At 46.9% G+C, this 15,361-nt stretch overlaps 1 pseudogene; it reads left to right on the top strand.

Moving 5' to 3' along the window:
* Positions 1 to 5,631: 5,631 nt before the first annotated feature.
* LOC127199051 (glyceraldehyde-3-phosphate dehydrogenase-like) lies at positions 5,632 to 13,416 on the top strand (annotated as a pseudogene).
* Positions 13,417 to 15,361: the final 1,945 nt, after the last annotated feature.

The raw sequence follows: 15,361 nt of genomic DNA, 5'->3' as shown, positions 1-15,361 counted from the left end.
CAAGACACTGATTGTTAAATGTACATTACTCATTTACAGTTAATAACATATAGAATTTTAAATCAAGGACTCACAAAATGCCCAAGAGATAGCCATAGACTCTTAGTTCCTCAGAACACACTTCTAAAACCTCTGCCTTAAATGTAATGGACTTAGGCTAATTGCATCTAACTCGTTTAAAAGCCAAGTTTAAAATGTGGCGAACAAGTTCTTTTCCTCCCATTGTAACTCTAATTTTCAAGAGCTCAAACCTAGGCTTTATATGGCATCAATGAATCTGGCAAAAAGAAAGCTATTCTCTCCCTCTGAGTCGTACTCCATGGTCTGAGAGGAATGCATGCCAAGATCCACCATGGATGTGTAAACCTGCAGGTAGCGCTGAACCTTATATACACTGGGCATGCTCCTCTGCAGACACACCCACAACAAAGTTCCATCGTAAATTAAGCACAGTAAGGGATTAACAATAATGACTAGTCATCAAATAGAATGCTAAATTGTAGGGTCCATGTACATGTGTCAGTCAGCACCCATCTCAATTACAAGCTACCTCAGAAGATCTGCTTATACAGAGAAATATCTGTTTGACTTACACTTGAGGGTGTGTCATCTGTGACTTGGCTGTGTTGATTTGAGTGAGGCAGTATACTATGACAGGAGCACATAAGGAGCCAAACTACTCATCCCATGGCCAGGATCAAAAGATGAAGGGACCTAGAATGTCATAACGCCCTCCAAGGACATACCCCCAGTGACCTGAGGACCTTGTATTAGGCACAACTTATTAAGGGTTCCATCACTTCTCAATGCTCATAGCTGGGTATCAAGCCTTTTGCTATCGGCTTAGTTTTCTATCAACTTGACACAAGCCAGAGCCATTTGAGAAGAAGGACTCTCATAGTCCTGGATGTCCTAGACTCACTTTGTAGACCTGGCTGGCCTTGAACTCACAGATATCCACCTGCCTCTGCCTCCCAAGTGCTGGGATTACAGGTGTGTGCCACCGCACCCTGTCCCAGTGGGATTCTTTCACTTAGTGCTTGGCCACTGACTGCCTCTTGAGATGGACTGTTGCCTAGACCTCCATATTTCATGACTCAGATGTAGCCAGAAAAGTCTGGTTTTAGACAGGACCACTTAAAATATGATTCACCACACAGAAAGCCCATCTCCCTGGGTAGTCTGTATCACCATTGGCAAAAAGCCCCTGAATTTCCGAAGGACAATGGCCATCCATGAACTTCAAATTCCCAGAGCAGCTCAGCAAATGCCACATGAGCATACCATGGGCCATCAAGGCTGTGGCAAGCTTAGAGAGTCTTCTCTAAAAATGACAGCCTTCTCATCATACCTACCCAAGAAGGTAAAAGGTCTTAAGGTGATGTGTGGCTTTGACGGTTGCTAGGAGACAACAAACCAGCCTTCTAGGAAGCTGTGTGGGTTACAGGTGATCACATTAGCAGGCAGACAGAAATGTGCTGTATCCCAGCCACCATCACTGGCTATCTAGAAACTGCTCCTCAATTACCTGTGTTCCCTTCCCACCCAGGCTGAGCTAACAGGGCAGACCTACAGCAAGCAGGTGTTCTGGTTTTTTAGATTACTTCCTGTGCAATCTTTCTCCTCTTGCTACCATCTCCCACCTCACTGGGCACGATGACATACAGCTCTCTAGTCCGTTCAGATGATCCCACTAGAAGAGGATCTTGGACCCAAATTATTATTTTTTTTAAATTGAAACAGCAAAATGCTCAAAGCTGTCAACATACTAGGGAAAGAGCACATACGTGAAGGATGTGTGTACATGTGCACAACCCACACATTTACACGGGGAGACAGTGTGTTCCCTCCAGGCTCTGAGCTTTCATTCTCATTTAGCAAACGCTTTGAACATGACCACTACGTGCCAGGTACTGTGCATGACAGGACACGCGGCACGTGTGCAAGGGTCCCCCTTTTCTGCAGCAAGCTGGTGACATGATTCTACTGAATGTTAGAAGCAGGTCAAGAGAAGGCTTCACTCCGGGTTACAGGTTAAAACTTCAAGACCACACCAGGCGCGGTAGGTGGCACACACCATAATCCCAGCACTCAGGAGGCAAAGGCAGGTGGATCTCTGTGAGTTCGAAACCAGGCTGGTCTACAACCCAAGTCTAGGACAGGCAGAGCTACACAAAGGGAACCCTGTCTAAAAAAAATAAATAAATAAACCAACAACTAAAATTAAAAAATTAATAAAAATAAAGAGACGAAATAAGAACCATACCTCACAACTCATGAAAATGACTGAGAAGGGTCCATGTTTTGGGAGAGTCCAGGCAGGGCTCTAGAGAAGAGAGAAACAGGAAGGCAAGAAGAATAGCCAGTCTAAAACGTCTGTGTTTGCCATTACATCCTTCTACCCTCAACCACATACAGATCAATACATGCACACTGTTGATGACTTTCCTTTTTGTCTATTTCTTCATTTCTTCTTCTTCTTCTTCTTCTTCTTCTTCTTCTTCTTCTTCTTCTTCTTCTTCTTCTTCTTCTTCTTCTTCTTCTTCTCTCTCTCTCTCTCTCTCTCTCTCTCTCTCTCTCTCTCTCTCTCTCTTTCTCTCTCTCTGGTTTTTCGAGACAGGGTTTCTCTGTGTAGCCTTGGCTGTCCTGGACTTGTTTTGCAGATGAAGTTGGCCTTGAACTCATGGAGATCCACCTGCCTCTGCCTCTGCCTCTGCCCCCCAAGAGCTGGGATTAAAGGCATGTGCCACCATTTCAGTGAAAGGTGTTTGTCCTAGGAGAGGAAAGGGTGTCCTTAATTTAGTTCTTTAAAATCCTATGTAATACATAGTTATCTAAAGTTAATTTTATTCAAATAAGAGACTCAGGTAAGCCCTAGCCTAATTGTAAAAGCATCTTTTATTTTCCTGATATAATTGCCATCTTTCCAGCTTACTGCCTCCATCTGCTAGGCCTAATCCTGGAATCTTCTAGTGTCTGGACAATCTAATCTAGGCCTAGAATGTTTTCAGCCTCTGAGACTTACTGCTTGCTGAGTTCACCCTTCTAGGTCTTTCTGAACTCTAGCTGGCTGGTTCAACTCAGCTGTTCTGGCTCAAACTCCTCTCCAAACTGACTGATTCAAACTGGCTTCTCTCGGCTTCTGACTGAATCGCTCTGCTTGGGCTCATACAAACTTTGGCAATGTGCTCTAATCTTCTGGCTCCTTCTCATTCTTGGGAGTGTTCTGTCTTCACCTGTGTTTAGTTTGTTCTCTCTTCAACCTGTCTCTGCAAAACTCTCCTGGTAAAACTGCCTCCTCTCTCTCTCTCCCTGTGCACTGCTCTCTCAAATCACCTCTCTTTCCTCTCTGTTCTAGTGAGAGTTGGGTGTCTCCTATTCTGTCAAATCTTCTCTGATTAGTCACTTTGCCTGCCTCTCAATTAGACATCACTTTCTTTTCTTTTCTGTATAGGTATATAAACTATTTATTAACAGCAAAGGCCCAGAAATTCATTTCTTCTTGGATACACTCACAGCATCCCTCTCCCAGGTGGCCAGTAGTCTTGGTGTGCTGACCTCAGACATGAAGGCCCCAAAGGTGGCGCAGACCTCAGTGGCCTCTGATCTTCTTCAGTCACTCCGGTCCTCACACAGCTTGTTGTCCAGACCGTTGGCCAAGGCCTGGTTGTACTTTCCATCCTTCATGTCCTTCTGTGTTCAAGAACCAGTCTGGGATCTTGTACTGTCTTGGATTCTGCATGATGGTGAGTGATCACACGCTCCACCTCATCCTCTGTGAGTTCTCCAGCTCTCCCTGTAAGGTCAACGTCTGCTTTCCTCAACATCACATGAGCATATCTCTGACTCATACTGTTAACGGCAGTGATGGCAAAGGCTATTTTCCGCTGCCCATCGCCCATCAATGTTGGAACTCCTCAGGGATCACTAGAGACATGGCAGTGTGTAGGCCTCCTGTGGAAGCTAGACATCACGTTCAAACATCAGTGCTTCCTTCGCAAACTAACTTTACCTTTGTTGTTTGGGATTAGAGGTATGTTATTAAGGGCGTGTCTGTATTTCAGTCAGAGGGATTAAAGGTGTGTGGCATGTTTGCATTCCAGCTGGATCACATGGACCAAGGTCTTTAAATGTGATCCCTGGCCACAGCAGCTATGTGTCTGGATTAAAATTTTACAGTTAGTCAACAAGGAAGATGCGGTTTCTTAAATCACATGTTTTGTTTTGTTTGTTTGTTTGTTGTTCAGTACAGAAAGATGTCATCTGCAAGGAAGTGTAGACTGGAATTCCAAAAGCCTACCACAGTTCAACCAAGCATTCAAACCAGTCCCGAGTGAAATGGTTTGTTGGTATCTGACAGAGAAGGAGGAGGAAGAGGAAGTAGAAGAGGAGAAAGAGGAAGAGAAAAGGAAGAAGAAAAAATGGCATTCCCAAGAGGCAGTTGTTGAGGCCAACAAAGCATTGATCTATGCAAACTCCAATTATTGTATTTGCGAAACAATGTGTGTATAATTCGTGGACTTACCCCCCTTCCTTCTAACACAATAAAGAATTTGTCTCATAAAAAAAAATCTTTTGTGTTTTCTTTAGAAAATTTAGGACCAAAAAGACAATGCATCTTGAGCTCTGCAAATTGAAGAGTGGGTCTCTGGGAGATTTATCTGAAGTCAAAGGCAGTTGTCGCGCTATATTGATCCTCCTTGTTATTCATTATCATATCCGGCGGTCATTTGCATGCAGATGACAGCGTCACTTATGGCAGTAGATTATGCTGGGAGAAAGCTTAATATTATCTCCAAGCTGATTTAAATGAGCTTTAAGATCATCTGGCACAATCTAAATTACTCTTAAATATTAATGAAACAAAGATCATGTTATCTGGCTCCAAACAAAAGTTGGGGGGAAACGCAAAGCTAGCAGGCAGCATGACCTGGAGAGAACACACAAGCCTCAGATTCCCCCCCAGACAGGATCTGACCTGCTTTCACCTGTAACCGATAACACATTTGATTGACACTGAAGGATAGAAAAGTCTCAACCCCTTATTGAAGCACACACAGTTCTTTTCTTTCTTTTAAGGAAAAATTGTTTTCCGATCTCTCCAAAGTTGCAATTATGTGCCTTGGGTTCTGTTGGTTTTATTTATCTGGATGCCGCTCGACATTTGTTAGGCGAGTTAAAGACGTTTATCCTCTCTATCTGGACAGATTTGCCTTGAATTATACATCCCATAAACATTACCGTCTGTCGTCTTTTAAACAATTGGCTAAAAATTAGAAGACTCAACACTGTGTTGGCATAATAACTACTTCCTATCAGAGCGCTTAACTCTTTCTTTCAGTCACCCACACTTTTTCAGCAAAATTTAGTGAATGGGGGAAAAACTTCTGTGAGGCACATTCCTCTGACAACCAAGTACATGTGTGGTGTGTGCATGTGTGTGTGTGTGTGCACGCGTGCATGAGTGTGCGTGTGTGTGCACGTGTGCATGTGCGTGTGTGTTTTGCTGTGTGCATATGTAAGTACTTCAGTGGAAAATTGTCTCACATACTGCAAATGACCTTTCTGAACCCCTTTTACTTCCAAATATCTCAATAGTCAGTGGGAATTCCTTCACTGTGGGCAAGGAAAATGACGAGTTTGTATGATGCCGCAGCTCAGCGGAGCACATGCCAGTTGCCTGCTCAGCTTCTGTTAGGGACAGACACAGGTCCAGAGAACCAGCTTCTGGCTACCTGGGAGGCTGAGGCCCAGGCACACCCAGCAGCGACAGCCCCAGTAAGTCATGGAATGGAGTATTCCCAAGACAGGAGCTGGGAGGAAGAACATGGTGGTGGGTACCGTTATAGCTGCTGTTCCTGGGTTTCCTTTACTATAGATTTCCTGACTTGCCCCGCATTGGCTTAATTGAGCCATGTCCACGGAGCTGCCATACATTGCCAGGGATAGCATTGAGTCTTGGGCCACACGTGTCCCAGCTCTCTCATGTGTATTCTGTAAACTGCCTCTCATGCAGAGTTTTTTTTTCCCCCAATCTGGCTTTCTAAGAGGAGTTAGATAAAGCAGAGGACTAAGTGTGTGGGTAGGTGGCTCGCTTGAAAGGCGGTGGCAAGACAGAGCAAAAAAGCGGTGTGTGCTTCAACAGATGTCTCCTTTTGCATCCTTAAGGAGGAGGTGGGGAAGGAAGACCACAGCCAGCCCACGAAAGCAATGGAGATGGTACACCTGTCTCTTAAAAGTCATGGCAGCCTGAACAGTGCCCGTGTGCTAGAGAAGTCTGTAAAACATGCTCACGCACCGCAAAGCATAGTGTGTGTGTGTGTGTGTGTGTCTGCATCTGTGTGGGTGCTTGCGTGTGCGTGCCTGTGTGTGCATTGTGTGTGAGAGAGAGACTGCTCTTAATCCTTTTCTCCAGGGCTCTGCTCAAAGCCTGTTTTCTCTGATACTTCTTACTCTCCCAAGAAGGTTTTTCTCGTTCCCTACTCGGCACCGTCAAAGTCCTTTGTTCACACCTCTGCTAAAGCCTTATGTTTGCCATATGTTAGAACCGCATACATGTTGGAACCCCTGCTGCTCTGGTTCTGCTGCTGTCTACCTAACACCCCCTACTCCCTTCCTTTGGCAGCGCAACCCAACTCGGTTCAGCATTAGCCTGCATGCTACAGGAGAGATCGGCCTACCCATCCTCGGAGGCTGAGCCCAGCTTGCCTTGTAGGCATGCCTCCACTTCAAAAGGGCCGCATGGCATAGAGGCAGGAAGTGCACTGGGGAAGAGCACTGGCTGTGGCTAGGAGAGAGCAACCTAAGGAAGAAACACACACGCGCACGCGCGCATACGCGCGCAAGCACACGCACACGCACATGTACATGAACACATCTGAATCCACGTTGGTGGCACTGGACCCGCCCAGAACCACACATCTCTGGATGTGCATATCTTAGGTTGTGTCTTCTGAGACTCTCAGCCCAAAGCACGCTAACTGATACTTCCCTAAGCCCGCACTCCCTGATTCAGTGACAGCATGGGGCTGTTCAGATGATAATCAATTTTGATTTTTATCATAGCACCTACAATTTAAAATTGGTATATTTTCAGTGTGTTGCCCTTTCCTGCAAACTGAGTGCTCCATAGTCCCTGTGGTGAGCCTCTACCACAGCCTGCAGTCTACTGTACAGCACACACAGTACAGATCTGTGGAATAGCTCCGGCTCTCAATAAACACGTTGGTCATCAGTAGTGCTCCAAACTGCAAAGTCTTCAAGGACAAAACCAGATTGCTTATGTCTGGTTCCTAGTAGATCACTGGGACAAAAACAAAACAAAACAAACAAGACCAAATGTTCTAAGAGTTACCTTTTCTGAGGGCACTGACCCTCCCGGGTCTTGTCTACATTTTAACAAGTGGGACACACCTCCCCATTGTGGTGGTTCTTGAGTTGAGGCACACAACGTCTATGCTGTAGATGCTCTCCGGCCATCCCTTCCATCCCCGAGTTGTGCCTCCCTTCACAAGGGTCTCTTTTCCCTTCAACCATGTCCAAGAACCTCACTTTTCCCAGCCTTACTCAGAGCTTTCACCCACCTCGTCTACCCACCTCTGGAAGTACAAATAAAAGGCTGTTTGAGCCAACATCTGCTCTGTTCTTTGGGACAGTGTGGACTGTTTTAGATAAACAGAAGCTGCCCACATACAGGCTAGAAGAATGGCATTCCATCATTGCCAGCCATAGTCAGAGGCTCACAGCGTGGTGCTCTTCACAGAGATCTGGCATTCATCCTTTAGTCAAGCATGCTTCATCCTGAAAGCCAGGCAATGCCACTTCCCAAGGTGAGAGTGTGCACCTGGCCCAGCCTTCTCACACCTCCCAGGGTGAGAGTGTGCACCTGGACCAGCCTCCTCACACCTCCCAGGGTGAGAGTGTACACCTGGCCCAGCCTCCTCGCACCTCCCAGGGTGAGAGTGTGCACCTGGCCCAGTCTCCTCGCACCTCCCAGGGTGAGAGTGTGCACCTGGCCCAGTCTCCTCCCACCTCCCAGGGTGAGAGTGTACACCTGGCCCAGCCTCCTATGCTGAGGAAAAGATCAGGGTCCACGCAAACTTCTGCAGAAACACTGGCTGTCCCTCCCGAGCTCACAGTGGGGACTTAGGCCATGCCTGGGTGTGTAGCTGACAGAAAGCCAGCAGGAGAGCCCTGCCCTCTACCTTCATGTCTCCAGAGGGCCACTCTGCCTCATCCATGGCAGAAATCCACCTTCCCGAGGTAGCCATGAAAGGACATAAATTGGGGTTTCTACTGTTTCCTTCAAACTGTACCTTCTTCTAGTGAGGTACCTGAACTCTTTAAAGAACAGCTGAATTTAGAGACTTGACTCCCATGGCTGCTGGAAAGGTCCAACCATGGGACATTGCAGCATAGGAGGCCCCAAACTAAGTCCCCACTCCCATATACACATACTTGGGAGGTTTTGCCAGCCTTTAAACAGCTTTCTAGACATCTCTCCCCCAACAGAACTCTCAATTTTTGTCCTAACCCTTTGTATTAAATATCCCACTCTACCTACACCCACATTTCTCAGATACACATAAATGTCTTAGATGATGGGTTAAAGCATGCCCAAACAGGCTGAGTTTTAGATTGTCACCTTTTTGGGGTGCTAGTGTTGTATTATAGTCCTATGGTCTCAAAGAGATTGAGGTTGTGTTGTTCTTTCTTTGGAGTCTGGGGTGACTCTGTGCACAAGGCCTGGGGTACTGGCCTGGTATTGTTCAGGTAGAGGCTAGACAGTCATGCATGTACCAGAGGCCTAACCCCATTTCAGCCAGAGGTTGAAAAGATGTATCATTAAACGGTATCCAAGAATCAGATCCAACTGTCCTTCCTGGAGCATGGATTTTATGGGCTGGATCTTATGAGCTTACGGGCTTTGAACTGTAGGATGTCACATGTGAAAAAAGATTTAAAATCTGAGAAGCCAGGGATACAGTGTTCACTGTACAAGGACCAGAGGCTGCATTTCCTGCCGGCCTGGGCCTCTGTAAAAATGCCTGGCCACTGAGATTGGGGCTAGTCTACAAGGTACAACAGAAGCAAGGCCAGCCAGCACAGTCACCACAAAGCCCAAAAGGAGCTGTGAACCTGACCTACAGTCAGACACTGGGTCCCCACACCAGCTTCTGGGCTTGTAAACGATCCTAGGGCATGTGGTGTCCTGGCTGCTCTGAGCCTCCATTTCCTCTCTCCTTAGGATCTAAATATGATAATGGAATCTCTCTGAAAGCTGCTGCATAGACTTGAAGGGGCAGCGTATGCGTGCTACTTAGCAGAATTCCTGGCATCATCCCAAGTGCTCAACAAATTAAGGTAAAGCGCTTTCAAAATATATCAGAGGCAGCAAGATGGCTTTGTGGGTAAAGTCACTTGCCTGCTCAAGCCTGTCCACCTGAGTTCAATCCCGAGAACCCATGGAAAGGTGGAGAAAACTGATTTAACAAAGCTTTCCTCTGACTTTCATACATGTTCTATGGCATGCTCACACACACACACACACACACACACACACACACACACACACACACAGTAATAATAATAATAATAATAATAATAATAATAATAATAATAATAATAATAATAATAATAATAATAATAAACTTTAAGTATACCTATGCGTCAGGTCACATCACTTATCTGTGCAGAACCAAACTTTGACTCCTGATCTTTCTCAGAGCCTCAGATGCTACAATGCCCATAGTGCCTTCCATGACCTGGGATCCTTCCTTTTCTCTCCTCTGTACCTTTGGATGTCCAGTTACAGGAATATTGGCTTCTATGCTATTCCTTGAAGACCTAAAGGCCTTCAAAAGGATGCCATATCTGCCCAGAGCACTCTTACCTGTTCTAGATTTCTAAGTAGATCACTACTTTAGCTCTTTGAAGTCTTTTGGATAGCTTCATCTCCAAGAGGTCTTTCTTGATATCCTTCTTTAAGCTTGTAACCTACCCCTCCTGCCCCTGCCCCTCCCTCCCAGCCTCTACTATGTCTGTCTGCTCCATTGATTCCCCTTGCACTCTCCTTCCGGGATACTAACCGGCCTGCTCGTTAGTCACACTCATTGTCTGTCCCACCCACTACATTATCAACCCCAAGAAAACAGAGACCCTGCTGTATCTACCCATAAATCCTCAGCACCCAAAACATTCCCATCACTTAACAAGCACCTGTTATTATAATTATTTGTAAACACACATCACTTGAATAGCTCATGTTGGTTTTCTGTGGAGTCTCTACTCTTTGTACCTTCCTAAACTTATATTTTGTTATTTTTATTCTTTGACAGTGTTGAGGCCCAAACCCAGGACCTTTGTGCACTTGAGGCAGGTTCTCTACCACGGAGCTATATTCGGAGCCCTAAAGTTATAACGTGTTTGTTTTAAGCAGAGAGGTGATGTTTGCTAGTTAATATGATACAGAGCTCTTTAAATAGTCCCTAACAGCCTGCTTCTACACACTCTTTCTCTCTTCCATGTTGTCAAAAAGTCAGCAAAGCCCTGAGCCTGCATGAGAGCTTAAGCAGAGTTTTTAACAGAGTTAGACAGGAGCGAGGAACAAGAAACGAAGTCAAAGAATCAGGCCCTCAGAGTGGACGGGAGCAGTGGCTGGCCCTAGATTGCTGGGTTGCAGGAAGAGTGTGCTGGGAGCTAAGGCAGCATACAGAGCAACGGGCCCTTTACTCTCCACTCCAGAGGATGCAACTATGGTTTGCTGTGGACCCAGATCAAAGAGGGAGAAGTTATTGCCAAACAGGCCCCAGAAGGAGGCTGGAACCTTCAAAGTTAACAACGGGTCAGGTGTCGGGGCCTGGTGAGATACCAGGTCCTCGTGCAGGGAATGGGGTCCTGTCAGTGAGTGACAGCTTACCTTACCCCACTCAAAGGAGTAGATGGACACATGGCTAGGGAAGCTGACCTCTTTAGATTCTCACCCTCTCCTCATTATTGCTTTGGACATGATGTGGGGCTTATTTTAACAGTGTATTTATTTAAATGTCCCTTAGTTTCGAGGCCGGTTTCCCTTTGAAAGCCATGGAGAATGGGAGACATGTGAACTTTGTTCATTGGACCCAGTAAGGCTTGGGGTAGCGGCAGCAGGAAACACCCAGCAAACCCACCTCAAAGATGAACACCTTCAGGCTCCACTCACATCCTAGCTGTGTCTCCCAGATCTGTCTGCATGAGACTTGGAGGGTCCTATGTACTTCCTCGGGTGGCCTTTGGGGAACCAGGTCCATAGAAATTGATTCTGAGAGGACACTGAGAGGAGTGCTAGCCTGGGAGTCAGGACCATGGACATTAATTAGCCAGCCATTCCTTCTTGTGACCATCCTAACGAGTGTCCGCGTCACTAACGCCACCTCATCCTCATCTATTGATTTAACCTAAACTGACCTGGGAAGGTAGAAGATGACCAGAGACAGAGCAGGTGGGAAGCCAGCAGACCCCCCCCCCCTCCTTTGCCCTGTACCTGCGGAGTAGAACACGGTGAGAACAGCAAAGGCGGGGGTAGCCCAGGTAGTAGCATGAAGCGGACTGCAGCTAAACACGGAGACACCAGGAGTCAAGCTTCCTCCTTCAGTCCCGTCTGCCCCAGCTCTTTTCACAGTCAGCCAGGCCACACCTGTGTGAGAGGCTGACGTAAGAGTTGCTGGAACTAGAGGCACAATTTCCCCAAAAGCCACAGAGAACTGATAGCTGTTTGCTTCTAGAAGTGTTTTATTTCAAAAAACAAAAAAGGACAATGAAACCCCCCCCCGCCCCAGTTTCCACAAACCATTCCTTCAAAAACGCCAGTTGATAATTACATAGCATCGAAAATCTGCTGTATCCTCTCTTTTTCTGTAGGTTCACCAATTAACACCAGCAATCCAACAGCTGGGACGTGAACCTAAACTAAGAGATCCTAATTTAAACCTTCATTAATTAACCCATTGCTCCCCAGGTGCTTCCTGCAAGAAACTCTTGGAAACCCTTTCCAAGGGGAACTGTTAACCATCCCAAGCTCTAAAGCTTCCTGGGCCCTGGAATGAAGACAATGTTGTTTCCGTTGGTGGTTGATTGTGGGGTGCTGGAGTTGCCACTGGGGTGATGTATTACACTGGAGAGACCCCAGGTGTCAAATAAACAACGAACATCATCTCCACACAGGCACCTCCTTTCCCACATGTTCATTAATGCACTTGCCACCAAGCCAAACTTCCCTTCCTGGGTTCAATCTTCAGGGCTCATAGGTTAGAGGGAGAGACCTGCCTCATACACGTTGTCCTCTGACTTCTGCCTGCACACCATGGCACCAGCACACACACACACACACACACACACACACAGAGAGAGAGAGAGAGAGAGAGAGAGAGAGAGAGAGAGAGAGAGAGAGAGAGAGAGAGAGAGAGAGAAAGAGAGAGAGAGAGAGGGAGGGAGAGAGAGAGAGAGAGAGAGAGAGATTCTCAGGAAGATCAGAGAGAATGGATTTGGCTTTTGGGGGTTCCTGATTATCAGGGCTGCCTTCCACTCTTCAGCGAATCCCTTCACTGACCTCCACTACATGGCCTACATGTTCTAGTTTGATTCTATCCATGGCGAGACCCACAGCACAATCAAAGCTTGTCATCAATGGGAAGGCCATCTCCATCTTCCGGAAGTGAGATCCTGCCAACATGAATGATGCTGATGCCGAGTATGTTGTGGTATCTTCCCCACCTTGAAGAAGGCCCGGGCTCACTCGAAAGGTGAGTCCAAAAGGATCATCATTTCTGCCTATTCTGTTGAGTTCCCTTGTTGGTGAAGTATGTGAACCATTCAAGATTGTCAGCAATGCTTCCTGCACCACCCACTGCTTAGCTCCTTGGCCAAGGTCATCCATGACAAATCTGGCACTGTGGAAGGCTCGTGACCACAGTTCATGCCATCACTACCACCAGAGGCTGTGGATGGCTCCTCTGGGAAATTATGGTGTGATGGCCATGGGGCTTCCCAGAACATCATCCCTGTCTCCACTGGCGCTGCCAAGGCTATAGGCAAGGTCATCCCAGAGCTGAAAGGGAAGCTCACTGGCATGGCTTTCTGCGTTCCTACCCCCAATGTGTCCATCACGGATCTGACAAGCTACCTGGAGAAAGCTGCCAAGTATGATGTCATAAAAGTGGTAAAGCATCAGACTGGCCACCAAAGGGCATTCTGGGCTACACTGAGGATTGGGTTGTTCCCTGCAACTTTAACAGTGACAGCCACTATTCTACTATTTGATGCTGTACAGGCATTGCTCTCAATGACAACTTTATAAAGCTCATTTCCTGGTGTGACAATGAGTATGGTTTCAGGAACAGGGTGGTGGACCTCATGGCATACATGGCCTCCAAGGTTTAAGAAGCCCTGGACCACCCACCCCAACAAGGACACAAGAGAAAGAGAGAGGCCTTCAGCTGCTGAGGGGCTCTGTCCCAACTCAGCCCCCATCGCTGAGTATCTCCCTCATCGTTTCCATCCCACACCCCCAGAAGAAGGGGGTGTTGGGGAAGGTTATTCTCTCAAATATCATCAATAACATTTCTGCTCCCCTCCCCTTAAATATTTTAAAGGTAACATGAGAAGCTGGGAAGGTGGTTCATCAGTTAAGAGCACATATTACTTTTACAGAGGACCTAAGTTCAGTTCTCAGCACCCATGTTGGGTAGCTAGTTTGTAAATTCAGCTCCAAAGTGTCTAACACTCTCCTCTGGCCTCTGCACATACCTACATGGAGGCACACATAAATACACGTGTTTTGTTTTGTTTAATCGCGTCTACTTATTTTTTAAATGGCAACACTGGCTATCAGGTTGAAGTTAACGACTGAGGTCCAAGTTCAACAGTAGGGATGGATACAGTAGCAGGCTCAATACAAAAGTATGGGACAAGCTCGTGGGCAGAAGTGGCATGTTTGGCCCTAAGGTGCTTTGAAAATCATGCATGGCCTTTGAGACTAGTGCTCCCCCAAGTGTACCATGAAGCCGCTCTTGTAAATACCACGTTTGGTTGAGCACCCAAAGTTACCAGGCATAAGCAGCTAAGTCTAGTCCCTCTAACATCATGGTTGTTTGGATTCCAATGACAGAGAAAACAACACTCCTAGACCACAAGTCAGTGACCATTGCAGTGGCCAACAGAAGTAGAGATGGCACAGCTCCCCTGTCTCAGTTAGGGTTTCTATTGCTGTGAAAAAAAACTCCATGACAAAAAGCAACTTGGGGAGGAAAGGGTTTATTTCATCTTACAGTCCATTATCCAGTGGAAGTCAGTGCCAGAACTCAAGGAGGAAACCTGGAGGCAGGAACTGAAGCAGAGGCCATGAACGAACGCTGCAGAGGCCATGAGTGAATGCTGCTTACTGGCTTGCTCCTCGTGGCTTGCTCAGCCTTCTTTCTTACACCACCCATAACCACCTGCCAAGAATTGGCCCTACCCACAATGGACCAAGTCCTCTTGCATTAATCATTAATCAAAAAGATGCCCCATGGGCTTGCCCACAGACTAATCTGATGGGCACATTTTCTCAATTGAGGTTCCCTCTTTCCAAACAATTCACATTGGCAAAACAACAGGCCAGGATGCCCCACAACTCCAGGTTTGCAATGGAGGAGGAAGGAGCCAGTTGACCAGTCAAGATCAAGATGCATCTATTGCAGACTTTGGGTAGCACAGACCCACCAGGATGAAGAAGTAAGCTGCCAGGTGTATTTGCAGAAACCTCTGGAGGATGGGGTGGGCGAGTGAGTTCCACGTATTTTCCAAGAATGGAGCCTAACATGTATTGAAAGATCACCGGCTAAGCACTTTACCAGGATTATCTCACTTAATCCCCACAGTAGGTAGCACCGTGAAGGTTAAGTAGCTGGCCCCCAGGTCCAGGGTAGCTCAAAGGCATAGAATGGGCATTCAGCACTAGTAGTCTGTCTCCAGAGCCCCTGCCTGGGGTCTTTGTACTCCCTCCCCAACCTGTGCCACTCTTCTTACCTCCTGGCATCTGAGAGCTCTCATATCTCTCCCATACCATCGCCTCCCCCCACGATACCAGCTCATCTTCTCCTCACTGCCCTAAACCAGCAATTCCTGATAGAGCTGTGCATGACAGGTTGTAGGTGAGCTGGTGATGTGATGTCCCCCAGGACCCCTCAGTGCCCTAGTGGCAATGGGCTTGGGCCTAACATTGTCAGAAGACACTTTGGGCTGACAATCTTGAGTGCCAACTAGTCATCCGTGGCATGTCAGCCTCAGGCCTACCTTCTACCGTCAGAGGCCAGTGTTAGAGAGCCTCATGTATGTTTCTCTTTCT

The sequence above is a fragment of the Acomys russatus genome, chromosome 15 (genome assembly GCF_903995435.1).
Source record: "Acomys russatus chromosome 15, mAcoRus1.1, whole genome shotgun sequence".
Classification (NCBI taxonomy): domain Eukaryota; kingdom Metazoa; phylum Chordata; class Mammalia; order Rodentia; family Muridae; genus Acomys; species Acomys russatus.
This window is presented reverse-complemented; position numbering and strand designations above follow the sequence as displayed.